At 52.7% G+C, this 19487-nt stretch overlaps 1 protein-coding gene across 2 annotated transcripts in view; it reads left to right on the forward strand.

Annotated features, from left to right (window-relative positions):
- AGAP1 (ArfGAP with GTPase domain, ankyrin repeat and PH domain 1) overlaps nt 1-19487 on the forward strand; it is a 572049-nt gene that overhangs the window by 18584 nt on the left and 533978 nt on the right. The window lies entirely within an intron of this gene.

Raw genomic sequence — 19487 nt, forward strand, 5'->3', positions numbered from 1 at the left:
CTCAGAGGTAGATTTTATGGCCGCAGGGCTCTTTGTGCATTTCTTTGGTTTCATAGCTTTATGGACCTACAATTTCTGTAAAAGAAACTGCACACACCAGAAGGTTTCTGTTTGAGGAGTGTTGGCGCACCACCCCGGAACCACCCTCAAGATGCTGGGTGTTCTCACCTCCCGAGGCGTTGCCCCAGCCGCCACCCCCCGCACCCCGTCTGCTCACGCGGGTCACCTGTCAGTCACTGTGGATTCGTTTGCACTTTCTCAAATTCAGCAGAAATGGAATCACGCCGTAGTGGACCCTTTCTTCACCCAGCTTCCTTCACTCGGCATCAGGATCTTGAGATCCGTCCGAGCCGAGTGTGTCCATCACTTGCTCTTTTTTTTTTTTACTGCTGAATTGTATTCCATGGTGTGCGCTCACCCCAGGTTATCCTGTTGGATCTTGATGGAGCTGTTTCCAGAGCTTGGCTCTTACAAATAAGCTGCTGTGAACGCTCACGGGCGCTTTTTCCTATGGGCGCGCGTGTTCATTTCTCTTGGGTAAATAGTAGCGGAGGAGTGGCTGGGAGATAGGGTGTGTGCACAGTTAAACTTTAAAAACGCTGCCAAGCTGCTCCCCAGATCAGCTGCTGGCTTCTACCCTCGTGCTGGGAGTTAGCGCGCGTGTTCTCTGGGGATCAGGTTGGTGGGCTCTTTGAGGACTGCACCTGTCCTTGAGGAAGACAGTGTCTTCTGGGTTGGGAGGTATCTTGCACTTTGTGACCCCTGACCTCTGTTTCTCTCCAAAATTCGAGTGCTTGGCCCATCTGTGGTGCTGAAGGAAGGGAGGGGGCACATTTAGCCCCCAGAGGACATTTGGCAATGTCTGCAGGACTGTTTTTCGTGGTTCTAGCTTTGGGGAGGCAGGTGTGAGTGTCGTCTGGTGGGTGGTGACCTGGGGTGGCTGCACAGGGTGGCTAGAAGCTCAGTCGTGCTGGGCCGAGGTCCACCAGCCCGACCTCTGTGGTCCCTGCCTGGCTCCGATCTTTGATGCACAGCTCTGTGCTGGCCAAGGGTCACCCTGGCACACGCTGCTTTTTCAGGCGGGCGTGCCCGGTGGGGTGCATGGACCTGCGGGCTCACTGGGATCAAGCACTTTGCAGCTGGGGAGGCTGGCCTTGACCCCCCGCCCCTGGCCACTGATGACCCTCTCCAGATGGGGGCGGGGACCTGCCAGCGCCCGCCGGGAAGCCTCCTCCCGGAAGTCTTCTAGGAAACTGGCTCCCGGGTGAGGATGTTCCCGTCTCTCCTGCCCCTCCTCCAACTGCTTGAGTAGGCAGATTCCATCCAGCACTTTATGACTAACCTCCTGGCAGCCCGAGCTCAGGGCGGGCTTAACGAACTCCTTTGATTATTAACCTTTGCTTGGCTCAGGGAAATTACTCTCTTGTCCTCTGGCCAAGAGTAAACCTCCTGGAAACTTTGCTATGTGAATCTTTTTGACAACTCCGCGTTCTGGAGAGTTCCCTTGGCAGTTCTTTTCCTGAGAGGGGTGGGGAGAAGACTCCGTGTACTTTCCTACAGTCATGGATTTTGCTCCTGTGAAGCTTTCCATGGATGTGTTCTTGGTGGGGCTCTGTGTGTGTGAGTGTGTCGGGGGAGATGACAGCCCTTGTCTACTTCAGCTGTCACTTCCTCCTCACAGCAAAGTGCTGTGAGCTGACTTGCCTGTTGGGGAGTTCCGGTGTTATTTATTTTTTTTTTTTTTTCACTTTGGAGGGGTAATAGCAAGGATGAGAAACGGTTTGTTTTTTTTTTTTTTGGATACAGAAGTAAGAAAATCATCCCTGCACTTCCTTCCCCATTCCTGCCTCACTTTCTCTGTTGGGAAGTGTATGCTGTGTGCCCATAACTGGACTGAGATCTCTGAACTGGAAGTCGACCCTGACCTCTGAACTGGAAGTCGACCTTGACTTCTGACCTGGAAGCAGACCCTGACGTCTCTGGGGGGTCCCACCACTGCCCGGCAGCCTCACGACCCCTCGAGGGCCACGTTTAACTTCTGCACCAGCCAGAAGTTGCCTGGCCTTTGGCCTCCTTCTCCAGGAAATGAAAAGATTCACGAGTGAGAATATTATCAAATGCCTGGGATGTTATCAGAAGCGGTGCTGTCTGCTCCTCAGAGCAGGGGGCCTGGCTGGTCCGCGCCCCTCTGTGGAGCTGGGGTTCTGGTCCCTAAGCGGCGTTTGGAGTCTGGCCTTCCGTTTTTGCTCAGGGTCATTCCACAGGCCAGGCCTTGTCAGATTAGGCCACGTCCCTTCAAGTCTGGTTTACAGCCTTCTTGAGCCTGTTTATGCTTTTTGAGTTCAAAATGTGGTTTCATGAGCTTCTCCTTGACACCAGACTGCCTTAAAGGGTTGAGATCGTGAAAGTGAACGACACAGCCTCGGTGATCTGTGCCCTGCCCGAGGGCCTCATTGCTCATTAAAGAGCTGCTGTGTTGCTCCCGCAGGTTGTAAGGCATGCCCACCTTTCCCCATGTTGCCCTGCCCCTTCTCTCTTCCCTCCCCACACCTGTCCTGGCTGGTTGGACCCAGCCTGGGGCCTGGCCATAGGGCTGGAGGCCTTGAGGGCAGAGGTCCTCTGATGGCAGGAGGCCTAGGGTCACCCGGACTGTGGGTGAGCCCCGGGCCTGCCTGGAGGCGCTGGGCCTGGAGCTGGGGGTTGGGCCTGGGATGCTGCTTCTTTGACAGGTTCCCAGGGTGCCCCTGCCACCCGCCGGATGGCACTCCGGGGGCTGCTGCTGCACGTGACCCAATCCTGATGTCGGGTACCAGGCACGATGAGTCCCTATGGCCCTGGGCCTCGTAGGTGGGCGGGGGGCCCAGTGGAGTCAAGAAGCAAACCGGTGTGGGTTTGCTGTTATGGGACATGCCGAGTTTGCACCCTGTCACCGGCCTTTCTTAGTTAAAAAGTGGAAAGGCCCGACAACATAACGACTCCCTGCCCGCCACCCCCACCCACACGTTAAACCTGCTGGAGAACTACTGAGCTGTTGCATATAAATGAGGACGTCACAGCTTTCAACTTTTCAGTGTGATAACCCCTAGGAGGCTGCCGAGATGCGTCAGGGTGCGCTGCACAGGTAGTGTGCTGACTCCGATCTCTGGTGAGTACGCAGTCAGCACGTATTTATACTGACGTGGTGCAGGAGGCGGCCCTTCCCAGACTCCCTCGATGCGGGCAGGCCCGTCTCCTGCTTCTGCGCTCAGATGGCCCAGGAACTTCAATGTGGTAATTCGTGTTTGACAGCTTAGCTCACCCATAAATAGATTTCCAAAACAAATCTGGCCAGGCCTTGCCCTGCTTAAAAGCCTTTAATGGCTCACCAGGGCTTTCAGAAGGAAGGCGGAATTCCTGGCCTCACCCTACCCTGAGCCTTTTTAGAACAAGTCACGGGGTAAGTGAAGAAAGGAAACCAGAGTTGCTTCTCTTAGCATCCGGGGCCCTTGGCCATGGGCTTGCCCCGTCTGGCCCCTCCCTGCAGGTACCTCCTGTGCAGAGAGTTCCCTGGGGGCCACCTTGTCATCTTGGGCTCTGCTTCGGGCCCCTGGGAGTCCGGGTTCTGGCCCCGGGCAGGCGTGCCTTCCTTAACCCAGTTGACATCCTCACTGTTTAGCTCCTGTCACTGTTCCCCGGAGGATACTCAGATGTCTCCTGACTGTGGCGCCAGGCAGGCAGCCTCTGCTCTGAGCCCCGATCATGCCCACCCTCCCCGCCAAATCTCTCCCCAGTGTGGGCTGCAGGTGCTCAGGGACTGTGGTCATGGACCAGGCCCCAGTGTCCCACGCAGGACCCGCCGTGTGGCCATAGCTCCATGGAGCGTGACTGCACGAGAGGGGAAGGACCAAGTTCTTCACGGCCCCTTCCCTGGAGTGAGGCCATGCGTGGCCCTGGGAACACGCCTGATGAGCACAGAGTCAAGGCTGATGCGCCCCGGACGAGAGGCCTGCAGCCCTAGTAACCGGTCGGCGAGGCGGGTACCCAGGACTTGCAGTTACCGCGGCTGCCATTCTGGGAATGACCTTCAGAGTTTAGGGAACTAAAAAGGCTCCTGAATTCAGGCAGTCTTTGCCCTCAGCAGTGGCTTTTGCCTTTGAGAAGAGAATTTTCTCATCCTTTAAGCTGGGGAGCCTGGTAAGTTGGTCTGTTTGGGTTCTTGGTTGAAAACATCAGAATCCCTTTCTAGCAGATTCCAGCAGATGAATTTACCAGAAGGATGGGGGAGGGGGGTGATTCTGAGCCTGGGTGGCCAGCCTGAGAACCAGGCCAGGTGATGGACTGAACCAGGGCCGCTGAGGGGGGTCCAGGGAGCAGGCTTTTTTTTTTTTTTGTAACATTTTTGGCCCCACCCTATGGCTTGTGGGACCTCGGGTTCCCTGACCAGGGATCACACCCACGCCCCCTACATTGGAAGGCGGAGTCTTAACCACTGGGCTGGTGGGAAGGTCCCAGTACAGCACAGCCTCTTCAGTCTTCATGGAAGTGAGATGGTTTTCAGAGACGGGGTGGCTGAGTGACATGGCATTTGGCCTGTGGGTGCAGGGAGGGGTTGCTGAGCTGAGTGTGGGCTCCCATGGTGACAGATGGTTGGGCTGCCTCCGAGCTCCAGGTCCCCCTCCCTCTGGCTCCCCCTTCCTCCGCCCCGGACTTGGCTGCTTCTCCTACGGACCAGGTGGTTCCCGCGGGCACGCATCGCCTGGGCTTCCTTCCTGGCCTGGCCCGTACACTTGTATCCTCTTGTCTTCCTGTCCCTCCGGGCCACCGGCACCCCAGCTGCACACATGCCTGGCAGTAATAGGCGCCCTGTGAATGCTCGGGGGAGGAACCCTTCCTGACTGTTCTACTCTGTGCTCCAGGCCTGGGCATAAAGCAGAAATGCTGTGCCCTTCCTTTCCTTCTCTCATACCTGGCACATTTTCAGTTGAACCTCCTCTGACCTTCCCTGGTGGCTCAGGCTGTAAAAAAAAAATCCACCTGCAATGCGGGAGACTTGGGTTTGATCCCTGGGTTGGGGAGATCCCTGGAACGAGGGCATGGCAACCCACTCCAGTATTCTTGCCTGGAGAATCCCCGTGGATAAAGGAGCCTGGTGGGTTGCAAAGAGCTGAACATGACTGAACGACCAAGCACAGCACTGGCATTTTCTGGGCTTTCCTGGTGGCTCAGACGGTAAAGAATCCACCTGCAATGTGGGAGATCTGGGTTCGATTCCTGGGTTCCGGAGATCCCTGGAACGAGGGCATGGCAACCTACTCCAGTGTTCTTGGCTGGAGAATCCCATGGACAGAGGAGCCTGGTGGGCTGCAGTCCACGGGGCCACAAAGAGCTGGATGTGACTGAGTGACTAAGCACACACTTGCATTTTCTGTTCCATCGTGTAACTTTTGACTGTGCGAGGCATAGACGGTAGTGTCTTAAGGAGAGTGTTTGATGTCTGGCCCTGCTCTTTATATCTGTGTGCCTTTGGGGAAGCTGTTTGAAATCCCGAGCCTCTGTTTTCTCCTCTTTTTCTTGGAGGAAGTGGGTGTCTGCACCTGGTACCCTCGGCTTGTCTTCCTGCCAGCTTCCTCCCCACCCCCTGTCTCAGCTCAGACTGAGGTCTGCTGAGTGGATGCACGTTCACTGGACCCCTCAGGAGACTTCAGATCTTCTCCACGTCCTGAGGGTCCGCGGTGCGGATCTTCAGCTGGCGAGGGTGCGCCATGGGGGGTGATCCCCACCAGCTGGGTCTCTGCAGTGGGAGTCAGCCTCCCTAACGTGGTTGATCCAGAGGCCGGCCGTGCAGCTGCTGTTGATGGACGGATGCAGGCAGAAGCAGCCTTGGTCCTGCAGTGTAAGATCTGGTTGCCTGGGGACGCTGGGGTCAACTGGAAGGACTTGTGTCGGCGTCCATCTGCGGGGCTGTGCTAACAAGCCATCACAGACTGGGAGGCTGAAGAAATGGACGTTGATCGTCTCACAGTCTGAGATCAGGGTGTCGGCGGGTTGGTTTCTCCCGAGACCTCTCTCCTTGGCTTAGTTATGGATGGACAGCTTTTTCCCTGCATCCCCACGTGGCCTTTTCTGTGTGCATGTCCTGCTGTCTCTCTCTTACGAGGACACCAGTCCTATTGGATTGATGACCTCGTTTAGCCCTATTTATTTCCTTAAAGGCCTCATCTGCAAATACAGCCACCCTGGGGGGTAGGGCTTCTGCATAGGGATTTGGAGGTGGTGGTGGTGGACACAGTTCAGTCCCTAGCAGTGTCCTGCCCTGCCCTGGCCTCCCCCGCATCACCCGTATGTTGTACCCAAGGATTTGTTGTTTCTACAGCATCACAGGGGTTTCATTACCCAGATCAGGCAGGGCTCTGATACTGCGGGTGTGAGGTCAGCCAGTCCTTGATTTCCAAAGTGAGCGGGACCAGGAGACAGTGACTTTCCAAACCTGAACACAGCTATGTATTTTCTCTCTTTATTATGGCTTATTCTTATAATGTCGTTATGTCTTTGGTAATGTTTCTGAAGCGAAAGTGTTAGTCACTCAATCATGTCCGACTATTGGCGGCCCCATGGACTGTAGCCCGCCAGGCTCCTCTCTCTGTCCGTGGGATTCTCCAGGCAAGGATACTGGAGTGGGTTGCAATGCCCTTCTCCAAGGGAAGCCCCCATAATATGTTTACTTACGTTATTCTTAATTATATTTATTGTGTCTGTATTTTTGTATGTTTATTATAATTCTGTCTTCACTGAGATTTCAGAGACTAATTTGTACTGGGAAAAAAAAATACTGGCTGTGAGGTTACAGCTTTATAAAAAACTCAACAGAGTATGTGTTTAGATCAAAGCAGTTTTTAAAAAAATGTAAAATTATTTTAAAAAAATACAAAATTTAGTTAAAGAGAGAAGCCTAGTGAAAAGTAGAAATAATTGTTGGCACTGAGACATGAGTCCCTACATGCCTCCCTGGGTCCCCATGCTGAGGGTTATCGCCCAGGGAGCCGAGGGAGGGGGTCCAAGCTCCATGCCCCGGGGTGAACCCAGCAGCTCATCCTTGGAGTTTGGCCCAGAGACAGCGTCCAGAAGAGAGCGTGGGGCTGGCTGTCTTCCCTTTGTCTGAAGATGACGGTTCTGCCTCACGCCTCCTGCCACATTCAGCTTTTCCTGGAGCTCTGGCTCTTGATCCAGCTAAGAACCATGAAAACGCTGGATCGGTGTATTGGTTTCGAGTTTATCACAAGTCTCTGAACCCAGCACTGGACAGTTTCACGACTTTGATTTTTCTTTCACCTACTCTCTTTGAATACTTTTTAAAACACGTAGAGTCTTAAAGGTGACAGAAATAAAGCTGGCCATCAGCCCAAGCCCCACACCCACTAAATTACGTCTTCCCAAAGACATTTTGTGTCGTGCCCCTCCCCCCTTGGCTTCCTGGAATTGACTTGGATCCCCTTGGGTCCTGACCCAGAAGCCAGGGTGGCCGTTGCGGGTCAGTGCACTCAGCCGTCCAGTGAGCCTTGGGGAGTGGTACTGGGCTTCAGCTGGTGTTTCCTCCTGTTGTCCAAAGAGAGAGACGAGCAGGTCAAGGTCTGGACGTTTTCATTGGAAAAACAACCTCCAAGCCACATGCAAACCAAGGAATTAAAAAGAAGGGTTATTCACTTTTAAATCCAACGTGGGTTTCATCACTCTTGCAGCAGCAGGAGGCCACGGCCAGGTGGCCTTCCCACACCATTCGGGACAGACCTGTCAGAGCGGACAACCTTGGCATGTTTGAAACTGGCTCTGTTTCTGATAACAATTTGCAGATTGCTGGACACGAATCATGCTAATCAGCTTATGTTTATTAATCGGTTTAATCCTCGAGCAACTCCAAGATACAGATAGGATTCTCGTTTTGAACAGAGTGGAATACTCATTCATGTATGCATAGAAAATAGAGAATTGTGTGTGTGGTGTGTTTTCATGTGTACAAATGTTGTGTGTGCGTAGTGACTGAAGGTAGAAGAAAAGTCTAGGCGGGAACTTTTTGAGTGAAGTGTTGCTTTCTAAAACTTACAAAACAATTCAAATACTTAAAATGTACATAGCATAGCAAAACCACCTCCCAGGCGCCCATCAGCCAGCGTCAGTAGCTATCAACCCAGTAGCCAGCCTTCTGTGTTCTATATACCCTGCTACCCATCAGTATTGTTTTGCAGCAAATCCAAGCCATCCTATTATTTCATCCATAAATATTTCAGTATCACCTCCAAAAGAGAACTCTTAAAAAAAAAAAAAGTGCATGTGACCACATCACCGTTATTACACTTAAAACTGAACAGTTGGATTTTCCTGGTGGCCCAGTGGTGAAGACTCTGAGCTTCCTCTGCAGAGGGCTCGGGTTTGATCCCTGGGGAACTAAGATCCCGTTTGCTACACTTCTCAGTCAAAAAAGAGAGCAGTTTCTTATTATCATCACGTGCCCAGTTGGTGTCTAAATTTCCTATCGTCTCGGGACTCTCATGATTTTTTTTCGGTTTCTTTGAAGCAGGATCTGAATAATGTCCACACGGTGCAGGTGGTCAAAGCATCTCCCGTGTCCTTTCCGGTGGGTGGGTCCCACAGCTGTCTTCCTTCTCTTCTCATGGAGTTGATTTCTTAACGGAACTGCAGCGCCTGGTGACACTTCCTTGGTCTGGAATTTTGGGGGACCGCAGCCCCTTAGAATTCTTGAACATGCCGCCCCTGTGTTTTCCTATAAATTGGTGGTTGTGGAGGCTGGTGTCTGGATTCTGGTTTTGTCTGGCCAGACGACTTCCTGGGTGGAGGCTGGGCTTCATCAGGGGACGAACTTTTAGTTGTCTTTCTTTGATGTGCTAATCATTTGGATGGTCGTCTGGATGCGTTCATGCTCAGAGGTCGCGAAATGGAGACTTAGTGATGCTGAAATTCCTTCTTTTTGAGTTGTTGGGAAGCCTTTGGGGGAGGCAGTGTTTCTTTCCCTGGGCAGATCTGGTCTCTGCTCATCTCTGGGGCATGGTGACTGCCGATGCCTCGTGGCGGGAGAAAGCAGCCTCCCCCACGCCGGTTTTATTAGTGTCTAGGATGAGAGATGCAGGCTTGCTCGGATGGCGCTAGCTTCTGGGAGTGGGGTCCAGTTTCCCACTCCAGGGTGGGGGGCCATCCACCAAGTGACCACCCCGGCCCTAGTCACCCTCACCAGGATCAGCTACGAGCTGTGTTTTATGGCATGTGTGTGTGTGCCTGAGTGCTCTGTGGTGTCTGACTCTTTGCGACTCCCTGGAGTGTAGCCCGCCAGGCTCCTCTGTCTTTGGGATTTCCCCCGGCAAAAATCCTGGAGTGGGTTGCCATTTCTTCTTCCAAGGAATCTTCTCGACCCAGGGATCAAACCTGTCTCTTGCACTGCAGGTGGATTCTTTCCCACTGAGCCATCGGGGAAGCCCCGTGTTTTATGGCATCCGGGGACAAAACAGCCAGTGTGTGCCCAGGGACAGAGCTGGCCGGACTGGACACGTGCGGGGGAGACACCAAGAGGGTGGGTGTGGAGGTGGGGTCAGTGGCCAGATGGCCTCGGTTTGAGCTTGGACCACCCTGTGTCCTCAGCAGCTGGTGGCTTTGTGCCCCCCCCCGCCCCCCGCCAACCCCCTGCCTCCTGTCCAGCGGGGACGATGCTGTCCCTTCTTTCCGAGGTGTGTGCTGTGTTGGAAGAGGTGACGTTGGAAGGGGTGATTCACGCTAGCGCTGAGCACAGCGCCTGGGACAGCGTGTGCTGTGTGCTCAGTCGCGTCCAACTTTTTGCACCCACCAGGCTCCCCTGTCCATGGAATTCTCCAGGCAAGACTGCTGGAGTGGCTTGCCATTTCCTCCTCCTGGGACAGTGTAGGCGCTGTTAATCTGTGCTTCCGGTGACGAGCGTCAGGGTCATAACAGTAGGGAGTGGGTGGGGGTCATCGTGGTCACGGGGCAGCCGGCTGTACTTGGCTCCCCACGGCTAGGGCGGTGGGCCCTGTGCGGCCCAGCAACACCCACGCACAGTGATAAGAAGTCCTGCTCCGAGCGAGCAGGTCACACAGGGGTGAGGCGGGGTGGAGGGGTGGGTGGCGTGGGCCCAGGATGTAACCAGAACAGGACAGGGTGGAAGCTCACAGTCTACTTTGTAGCGAGGCTGCGGGGCTGGTGAGCGATGGAGGCTAAAGCGTGGAGCCCTCGAGGTGAGGGTCCTCGGAGGAGAGGATGCTGGTGGAATGCAGCCTGCAACTGAGGTCCGAGGATGGTGCTTCCGTCCGCCAGTCCGCGTGACCCCCACCTCCCCACCACACTCCCCGGGCTTTACCCCAAAGCCCGAGGTAGCTGTGCACCCCCCTCCCCTCTGTTCCAGGAGACTTGCTCATCACACAAAGCGGGAAAATGGAAGGTTGTACAGGAGAGCCTGCCTAGCAAGGCTCTGCTCCCTGAGTGGGGGGGCTGGGGCGGGTGCACAGCCGAGAGTGATGGGGGGAGGGACTCTTTAGGGGTCAGGTTTCTTCTTGGGGCGATTCTTGGATATTGTCTGCTAAGTAGGTATTACATTCTTGTTATGCTAATTCCGTGTGCAAATTCTAGGTAAAATGTCTCCATTGCAAAATATGATTTTTTTTTTAATTAAAAACAAAGTCTTGAAAACGTGTTCCTCCTGAGTCCGCACAGTGTGCATGTCATTTTAAAATGTCTGGGTTACCTTTCTTAAGGTGATGAGATGGGGCAGCTGTGAAGTTTAGTAAAGAAAATTGAGATTGATCACTTTGACTCCATTTTGGGGGTGGTAACTGTTGAACGTTAAATTCCTGTTTCGTATTGATGTCTGCTTTGAAACTGGAGATGTTGATGTGGTCTTAAGGGAATGTCTCCATCACGAGAGAGGGGACTGGTTTATGAAGTGGGTAGGCTTCGTGGGTGTTCTATCCGATGGCTATTTTTCAAAGTCAAGGCCACTCAGCCACAGATCCAGAGGCCTGGGATGTTCCCATCGATGCAAAACTGGGGAGCAGCTGTGACGGGCATCCCCGTGGGAACACCTTCGCTGTAGCACAGATGTCCTGGCCTGTCTCCTCCAGGGGAAGTCTCCGCGTGGCTGCTGCCTCTGCATATACTTCATCTCTGTTAGTAATACTTGGAGGCTGGGAGTTAGATTTTTATTTTTTGCAGCAAGAAAATCATTTGAAAATGTGGAATATCGCCCTTGTAATCCTGGGATGGAAAATGATTTACATTGCACAAAAGCGTTTTGTGAATAATTTATGGTAACAAGGAATGAATTCTTTGGAGAAGGAAAAAAAACACTTTTAAAAAACACATACCTACCAGCAGTAGGAGCTTGGCAAGATTGTTGTACATAAATTAAAGTCAAAAGGAGGTGCAGATGAGGGTGTGAATTAATGGGGACACGGAGGAAGTTCACCACCATCCCGTGGTTGGAAATTGGAGGCCCTGACGCTTCTTTGGGTTGAGAAAAGTGATGCCACGTAAGACACCTGAAGATGAGGGGGCCCCTGTCTCCTCGCAGATTGTGCGTGAGCGTGGATGAGTTCTGGTAGCATTTGTCCCAGAACCGTGCAGTCAGACTTCCACCGATGGCATGAAACTGTGGAACCGAGAAAAGAATGAGATGTTTTGGGACGTGTTCCTCTCCGTACTTTTGGGATGGTGGTGATCTTGTCTAGTTTTTCGTCTGAAATGGAAATACTGTCAGGCTGGAGTCTTCCATGAAACTGTATCAGCCTAGGTCTCCTGCGTTGCGGGCAGATTCTCTACTGTCTGAGCCGCCAGGGAAGCTAGGGAAAGTTAAGCCGTGGTGCTTCCGTGGCAGCAGTGATCTGTAGGAAGTGGTGTGGGATGGGAAACTGCAAGATCCCCATGAAACTGGCAGTGGGGGGCAGTGTGTGATTTTCGGAGAAGGATCTGGGTTGTCCAGCCACCGGCCAGGCATGATTATCAATATGGAGGTCTGGCCTGGGACGCTTTTAAACCTACTCAAGTCAAGAAGTTAATAGTAAATGGGGAGAATGCCTGAAAAATAGCCATCTTGTTAGTTTTATTCTTCATTTGTTTTTCAGACTTGATTTATTTGTGCTTTTGGCTGTGCTGCTCGGCACGTGGGCTCATAGTTCCCTGACCAGACGTTGAATCTTCACTCCCTACAGCGGAAGCCCAGAGTCCAGCGGAACCCATTGACCGCTAGGAAGTCCCCATCCTGTTATTTTTAAATAGGCTATTAAGTAGACTATTTAGACATATGTAATCTGTGTTCATTGTAGGGTTATTCAAAGTAGGGACAGGGGGAAAAAAAAAGCCCATAAGCAGGCATTTCAGGATATGTGTTTAGGTGTTTTCATGTGCGTTTCAGATGGTCTTTGCCTCCACTCACATCTTAGAACAGAGGCTCTGTTTTTAATATCTGGTAATAAAACTTAGACCATCTTTACCCGATTGCATGTGTTATCACCCTTTCAAGTGAATGGACGTTTCAGAATTAGCCTCAGATTGCTGGGTATTGAAGTTGCTTCTGAGTTTTCGCTGTTCTAAACAATGGAATAAAGGACGTTTTCATAATAACAGCACTGAGCATTTATTTCTTTGTGATGTCGTCTTCTATGGGTAATTATTGTATCAAAGTGTTTTTTTCTTTAATGAAAATAATGTGTTGTTGTACTGATTCCAGAAAGGATACATTTGTAGCAATGTATCCTCTGCCGAGAAGAATGGGCCTCCCTTCCCCACCCCCACGTCCAGGCAACACATTGCAGAGGGAAGGAGTGGAAAGCTGGGGCCTTTGCCAGCCCAGTGGCTGGACGGAGACTGTCCTTTCGCCCAGCAGGCCCCAGGGACGGACGGGCAGCTCCACATGCAGGTCGTTCCCCTGGTGTTCTGTGATTTCTTTGGCTTCATAAAGAATCTGTCTGCCTGTGCAAGAGACCTGAGAGACCCGGGTTTGATCCCTGGGTCAGGAAGATCCTCTGGAGGAGGAAATGACAACCTGCTCTGGTATTCTTGCCTAGAAAATTCCATGGACAGAGGAGCCTGGCGGGCTACAGTCCAAGGGCAGCAAAGAGGTGGACACGACTGAGCGACTGAGCGTGCACTCAGTTAACTGTGGATATCATAATTATATCCATAATCAATTACGAATATCATGCAATAATGGTATTGATTACCGACTTCTCCTTTCAGGTCTGGAACTTGGGAGTGGGATGGAGAAGTTCCCCAGACTGGGGAAAGTGGAAGCAAAGCAAGTGGGAGTCACCTGTGGAGACTCGTCATGTAGTTGGTGACCATGACCATCGTCGTCTTTCCCCAGCTTGCTTCTCACAGCTCTGGGAGCACGCACCTCTCCATCCCTTGTGAGCGTCTGTGTGTGCAGGCCTCTTGTGTGTGATGAATAGTTTCTATTGCTGTTTGTCTCTCGGTTACTTGATTGTCCTCCTGTGCATTTTCCTCGTCTCTTCTCGTCTCTTCCTCGTCGGCCGTGCTGATGGTTTCCAAGCCCCCCTTGCTCGGGAATCTGACTCGGTGTGGGGAGTGGCTCCAAGCCCCGCGCTTGGGGCCGGGTTGTGAGAAAGCCCCTCTGTTGCTGTGTCATAGTTAGAACACTGGTCCTTTTATGTCGTGGGAAGCAATTGTTGTAAGTCCTCTCCAGGGACCTCGTATTTCTGTACCATATGCTGGAGCTGGCTCTGTGCTGGTGGTTGTAATAGCTGCAATTTAGTGGGCATCTACTGTGTGCCAAGAATTTTATGTACACTGGCTGCCTATTATAATGATCTATAAAATCCCTGCTATTGTGGCAGGTAAGGAGTAAGAGACTCAGAGAAGACCCATGTCATGTCAGGTTCTACAAATGGTTGATGGAGAAACCCCAGGCTTGGTATCTGGGTGTGCCCGACCCCAGAGCCCACGGGGTCCACTGCAGATGGTACCCGTGGGGCCCAGGGCAGAGATGGCACAGCCAGCAAGCATCCCACTCGGCAGCTCCGGGCAGTGGGCGCCTTAGGTTTGAGTGCTCGGGTTGAGCCCTCGTGTCCGAGGGCTGGAAGGGGATGATGACCCTCCGCATTCAGCTTGTTCTCATTATTGTGCTAACCTGTCTCCACCTGGGATCCCCTGTGTGAGGCACTCGTACGTTTGCATGTGTGTCTGACCATCACGCGTCTGACCTGTGAGTCGGGGCTGTCAGCCATAGCAGGAGTCGAGGCTGAGTGGTGAGGGAGAGAAGGGAAGCTGGGCAGACGGATCTCCGGTCCCCAGCTGCCTGCCTGCCTGAGCAGGTGGAAGACCATGGAGCTGTGGTGGTTGCAGTGATGGGGCCATGTGGAGGCTGTGTGTGCCTTACTGTATGATGGGCTGGGTTTCAAGAATCCCTGCCTGTAGGGCTTGGGAGGCGTGTGGCATCCTTGCACTAAGCCTCTGTGTGATGTTGGGAGTCAAGTAGGGCTGTGGAGGCGAGACTCTGTACTCAGGTACTGCCGGCAGCCCGCTGGTGATATGCTTTCTCTGTGTCCAGACGTTTATCACTTCTCTCTGAAGTGGGCAGAGCCAGAAGCCTTGAAGTTTGTGTCAGAGAAAGGATGTGAGCTGTAAAGTACCTCTGACATAAATCTCACTGAAGTACTACCGAGGCTTCCCTGGTAGCTCAGATGGGAAAGAATCTGCCTGCAATGCAGGAGACACAGGTTCAGTCCCTGGGTTGGAAAGATCCCCTGGAGAAGGAAGTGGCAACCCACTCCAGTATTCTAACCTGGGGAATTCCATGGACGGAGGAGCTTGGTAAACTACAGTCCAGAGGGTTGCAAAGAGTTGGACATGAAGTGCTACTGGAGGGGGGTGTCCAGAAGATGCAGGTCCATCTACAAGACGCAGTAGCATCTGAAAGATGCAGTTGTGGGACAAATAGCTGCCAGGTTACCGAGCTGTCTGCAGTGAGTGTGGCCGGTTCTCAGTGTTGGTCTATTGGTCTTCATGACTGAGGTCTTCTGCAAAGTTACTCTGTGCTTTACTGCATGGAGCGAGTCGTTGCCAGGACTCTGACGGGGCCCCTCGTGATCTTGGTCTGGTATTAGTTTCCTGCTGCTGCAGTAACAAGTCACCCCTAACTTAATGACTTGACAACACAGGTTTATCTTCTTACAGCTCTGGAAGTCGAAAGTCCCAAATTAAGGTGTCGGCAGGCTGTGCCCCGTCTGAAGGATCTAGAGAATTCGTTCCCTGGTCTTTTCCAGCTCCTGCAGGCTACCTGCACTGCTTGGCTCCTGGCTCCTCCCTCCTTCCTGGAAGCCAGCCGTGTAAAAACCTTCAGATCTCTCTCTGATCCCTTCTTCCATCCTCACATCACATCTTCTCTCCCTTTTCCGAGTTCTCAGGACCCTCACGGTCACTTTGGGCTCATCTGAGTAATCTGTACGATTCTTAATCACGTCTGCAGTCGCTTTGTCCCCGTCAGGTGACAGTCTCAGGATGTGGGCGTCTCTGGGGGGTGGGGGGCGTTTTTCTACCCACCACAGCCCCCTGCTCTGTTTCCTGCCAGGGTCCGTGTTCCTGCAGGTGATTCTTCTCCTGTTGTGCAGACCAGGCATTGCCAGACTCAGCCTTCCTGGGGCTCTGCTGTTCACACAGGGTGGGGCGGCGGCACCACTGAGTGTCAGGCTTCCTGGCTGTCTCTGCCAGCTTTCACTGCAGTTTTGGAGGCAGGGTTAGAAAACAAGCATTCTGGGCATCCGTGAGGACCTGTGAGCACGTGGGGACCGTACACCTTGACTCAGCGTGAAGAGGCTGGTTTTGGAACCTGAGCTTGTCCTTGTTGTCCAGACTGAAGCCTCTTACTGTCCTGCGCTGACTGGGGGCTCCCCTTTTTGCTGGGGAGACAGCGTTCATCTTGCAGGAGCCTCAATCCCCAGCTCCTCAGTGTGAAGAGACCCTCTTGCGAGCCCCTCCCCTGGTTCCTAGGAGCCAAGACTCTGGACCTGCTCCCGTCCCCTCCCCCACTCCTACAGGAACATCTCTTATCCTTTCGGCGTCACCCCCCGGGGGCTGTGTGTCTTCATCTCCTGGATGGTCTTCTCTTCTCAAGTCCTGTTGCTTGTGACTGATCCTCTCCACTTGACCACTTTCTGCTCTGAGATCCGTAATAACTCCTGCATGTGTCCTCCTGGGTGGGACAGGGTTAGAGACCTTGGTTCTAGCGGGGGAGACCTAGGTCCTCTGCCCACCTTTGCCTCTAGGTAAGGTACGCAGGAGCCCTGACCCTGGGAAGTGGTATTGTTCACCTGGCGGATGCTTGCCTGGGTTTTAGACTTTTCAACAGGAAGAGGAGAAAACAGAAAAGAGAGTTGATCACCAAGAAGAGAATTCGCATGAATGAACCAACCCTTTTTCTGATTATTAACGTGTTACACGCTCAGTATATAAAATGGGGAAATGATAAAGAAGAAGAAAAAAGGCCCATGATCCCTCCATATGGAGGAGGCAGCTACCGTTACTTTGGGGAGGTTTCCCTTTTCCCCACCTTGGGGTTTTACAGGGGTTGGTACGTGTCACCTGCACAGTGGTGTGTCCAGGAATCTTTGTTACGATGACATTGTGCTGTGTCCTCGCCTTTTCTAAAAGAATCTTTTTCATGGCTGCGTGATATTTAAGTACATGGATGAATTGGAATTGACTCATCCCAGAGTTCATCCCAAAGAGCTGGGTTTGATCCCTGGTTTGGGAAAATCCCCTGGAGAAGGGAATGGCAACCCACTCCAGTACTCTTGCCTGGAGAATCCCATGGACAGAGCAGAGCCTGGTAGGTTACAGCCCATGGGGTCGCAAAGAGTCAGACACAACTGAGCGACTTTCACTCACTCACTCACTCATCCCAAAGTAGCTTAAAAAAAAGTTTTGAGTGTGTTAAGTGAAAAATGACAACAATTAATATTTTAAATCAGGTAAAGAGAAACCCCGGAGCCCCTGCCCCTGTTTACCTGCCTGTCTGCGGGGGCCAGGCTGCCCCCTGCTGGCCCCGACGAGTGGCCAGGGAGCCGTGGTCCTCAGCGTGGCGTGTGGACGGCGGGCTCTGCCTGCCGCTCAGAGCTGCTCCCGTGAGTTGACAGACGACGTCGCTCTCCTTGGTGCAGTTCTGTCACTGGCGCTGCAGGTTAGTCATGGCGGAAATTGAAGCGGAGGGGAAAGAAACATCTGTGGCTACTGATTTCACAAAGGAAAACAAAACCGAACAAAAAATATTTGTGAGGCACCCGTATAGTGAGAACGAAGGGAGATACAGATGAGCAGTGAGTGAGCATCAGAGGCAGAACTTCCCTGGTCGTCCGGGAGCCAGGACTCTGCACTCCCAGTGCAGAGGGTCCAGGTTTGATCCCCGGCCAGGAAACTGGATTCTGCATGCCGTAACTAAAGATCCTCTATGTGGCAGCTAAGACCTGGGCGCAGCCAAATAAAGAAATATACATGAAAAACAAATGAGCGTCAAGCAAATGGAGTCACAGCCTTACTTTGGATGTCTTTGCTTTGAAAGAATTGTTTTTCAATCTAGTAATAGTCTATTAAATATCGGAAATGGTCAAGCTCATTAAAAACCACCGTCAAGTCGCACGCTGATGAGAGGGGTTTTGCCTCTCTTCTCTTAGAACTAATGAAGATCCAAAAGTTTGTGGCAGGCTGGAAACCCGGCGGATTTTAATAGGAAATGATGTAAGAAAGCTTCACGCCTGCTTTTCTTTTCTGGGTGAGCCTAGTGGAGCGTGGTCTCCGGGCTGTGCGTGCGCCCGCTCCTCATCGGTTTACGCTGTTGTGATTCCCGTCGTGTAGAAGCATGGTGGGTAGTTAGAAACTGGGTGGCCATTTGTGCTGAGCATCACTTCAAAGGTTCTGCTCGGAATGCTGAGCAAAAGGACGCTCTGGCTGAGCTGAAACACATGGCAAGCATCCTACTCCAGTTTGTAAAAATCATCAGGCAGGCTTTGGTGTATTTTTTGGGTCTTTGTTCTTTTGTCTTTTGCTCGAATGAGAAGCTCAGAGGATGGCCCTGGGAGGCCGGCACGGAGGCCGCTGTGGGACTTTCTTACATGTGGGAACTGATCGGCCCCAATGCTTCCTCCTCTCCGCTCTTTTTAAACATTTAAAAACAAAATTTTTTTCAAGTGTCTTATTGATTTCTGGCTGCACTCGGTCTCCGCCGCTGCACACGGGCTTCCTCTAGTTGTGGTGTGTGGTCTTCTCATCACAGTGGCTTCTCTGGTTGCCGAGCACGGTCTCTAGGGCGGGGGGCTTCCGTAGTTGCAGCGTGGGCTCTAGGGCACAGGCTCTCCATGGTTGCTCCTAGATACGTTGGATCTTCCTGGACTGAGGACTGAACTTGCGTCCCCTGCGCCAGCAGGCAGGGGACCACCTGGGAAGTGGTGGGCAGCGTCCGCCAGGTGGCAACCACGGGGCCACAGGGAAGCCCCGCCTCGGCTCTTGATTGAATTACTTTTGTCTCCAAAGCCCATCTTGGCTTCAGGGCCATTTATTTATTACCTTTTTTGATGAATGCTTGAAATGTAGTCGAAGGGGAAGCTTATTGATACATGCATGAAAGTGAAAGTTAGTCACTCAGTCATGTCTGTTTGGGACCCAATGGACTGTATAGCCTGCTAAACTTCTCTGCCCATGGGATTCTCCAGGCAAGAATACAGGAGTGGGTTGCCATCCCCTTCTCCAGGGGATCTTCCCGACCCAGGGATTGAACTGCAGTCTCCTGCATTGCAGGCGGATTTTTTACCATCTGAGCCACCAGGGAAGCCCAAGAATACTGCAGCGGGTAGCCTAACCCTCCTCCAGGGCATCTTTCCAACCCAGGGATCGAACCCTGGTCTCCTACATTACAGGCAGATTCTTGACCCTTCTGAGCCACCAGGAAAGCCACGTATCCACGTGTGAATTATGTTCAGTTTGATCGTAGCACACGCCCTCTGCGATGGCCTCCTTACACCACGGGGGTGTACTCTGCCTCCGTTTCCTCACCTCGGGACACCAGGCACAGTGGTGTTACCTCCTTCGAGCAGCATCTGTTCGGAAGTTCAAGTACAGCGACTGCGGCTGTGTGTTCACCGCAGCCCCCTGCACAGATCAGCCCACGCCCAGGAACAGCAGCAGGCTCCTCTCTCTTTCTCAGGTGGTCAAGGCATTGTGTTTTTTAACCTCATCCTGCCCTGTGTGGGGCTCTTCCAATGAGTTCTCAGCTGTAGTATCGACCTTTCTTACAAAATGGTGCCACAGAGCCCAGGCAAGTGACGGCCGGGGGCCACGGCCAGCCTGCTGGGGCAGCTGGGAGGATGCTCTCTCCCCTGCAGGGAGCTCCTGCCTGCTTCCCCATCCTCCTGAGCTAGAATTCAGGAGATCAGCTGTCCATTTGAGCAGCTTTCCACAGCCAAGAGTTTTCTGGGGGAGCCGAGGTGCTG

Source organism: Bos mutus, chromosome 3 (assembly GCF_027580195.1).
Source record: "Bos mutus isolate GX-2022 chromosome 3, NWIPB_WYAK_1.1, whole genome shotgun sequence".
Classification (NCBI taxonomy): Eukaryota; Metazoa; Chordata; class Mammalia; order Artiodactyla; family Bovidae; genus Bos; species Bos mutus.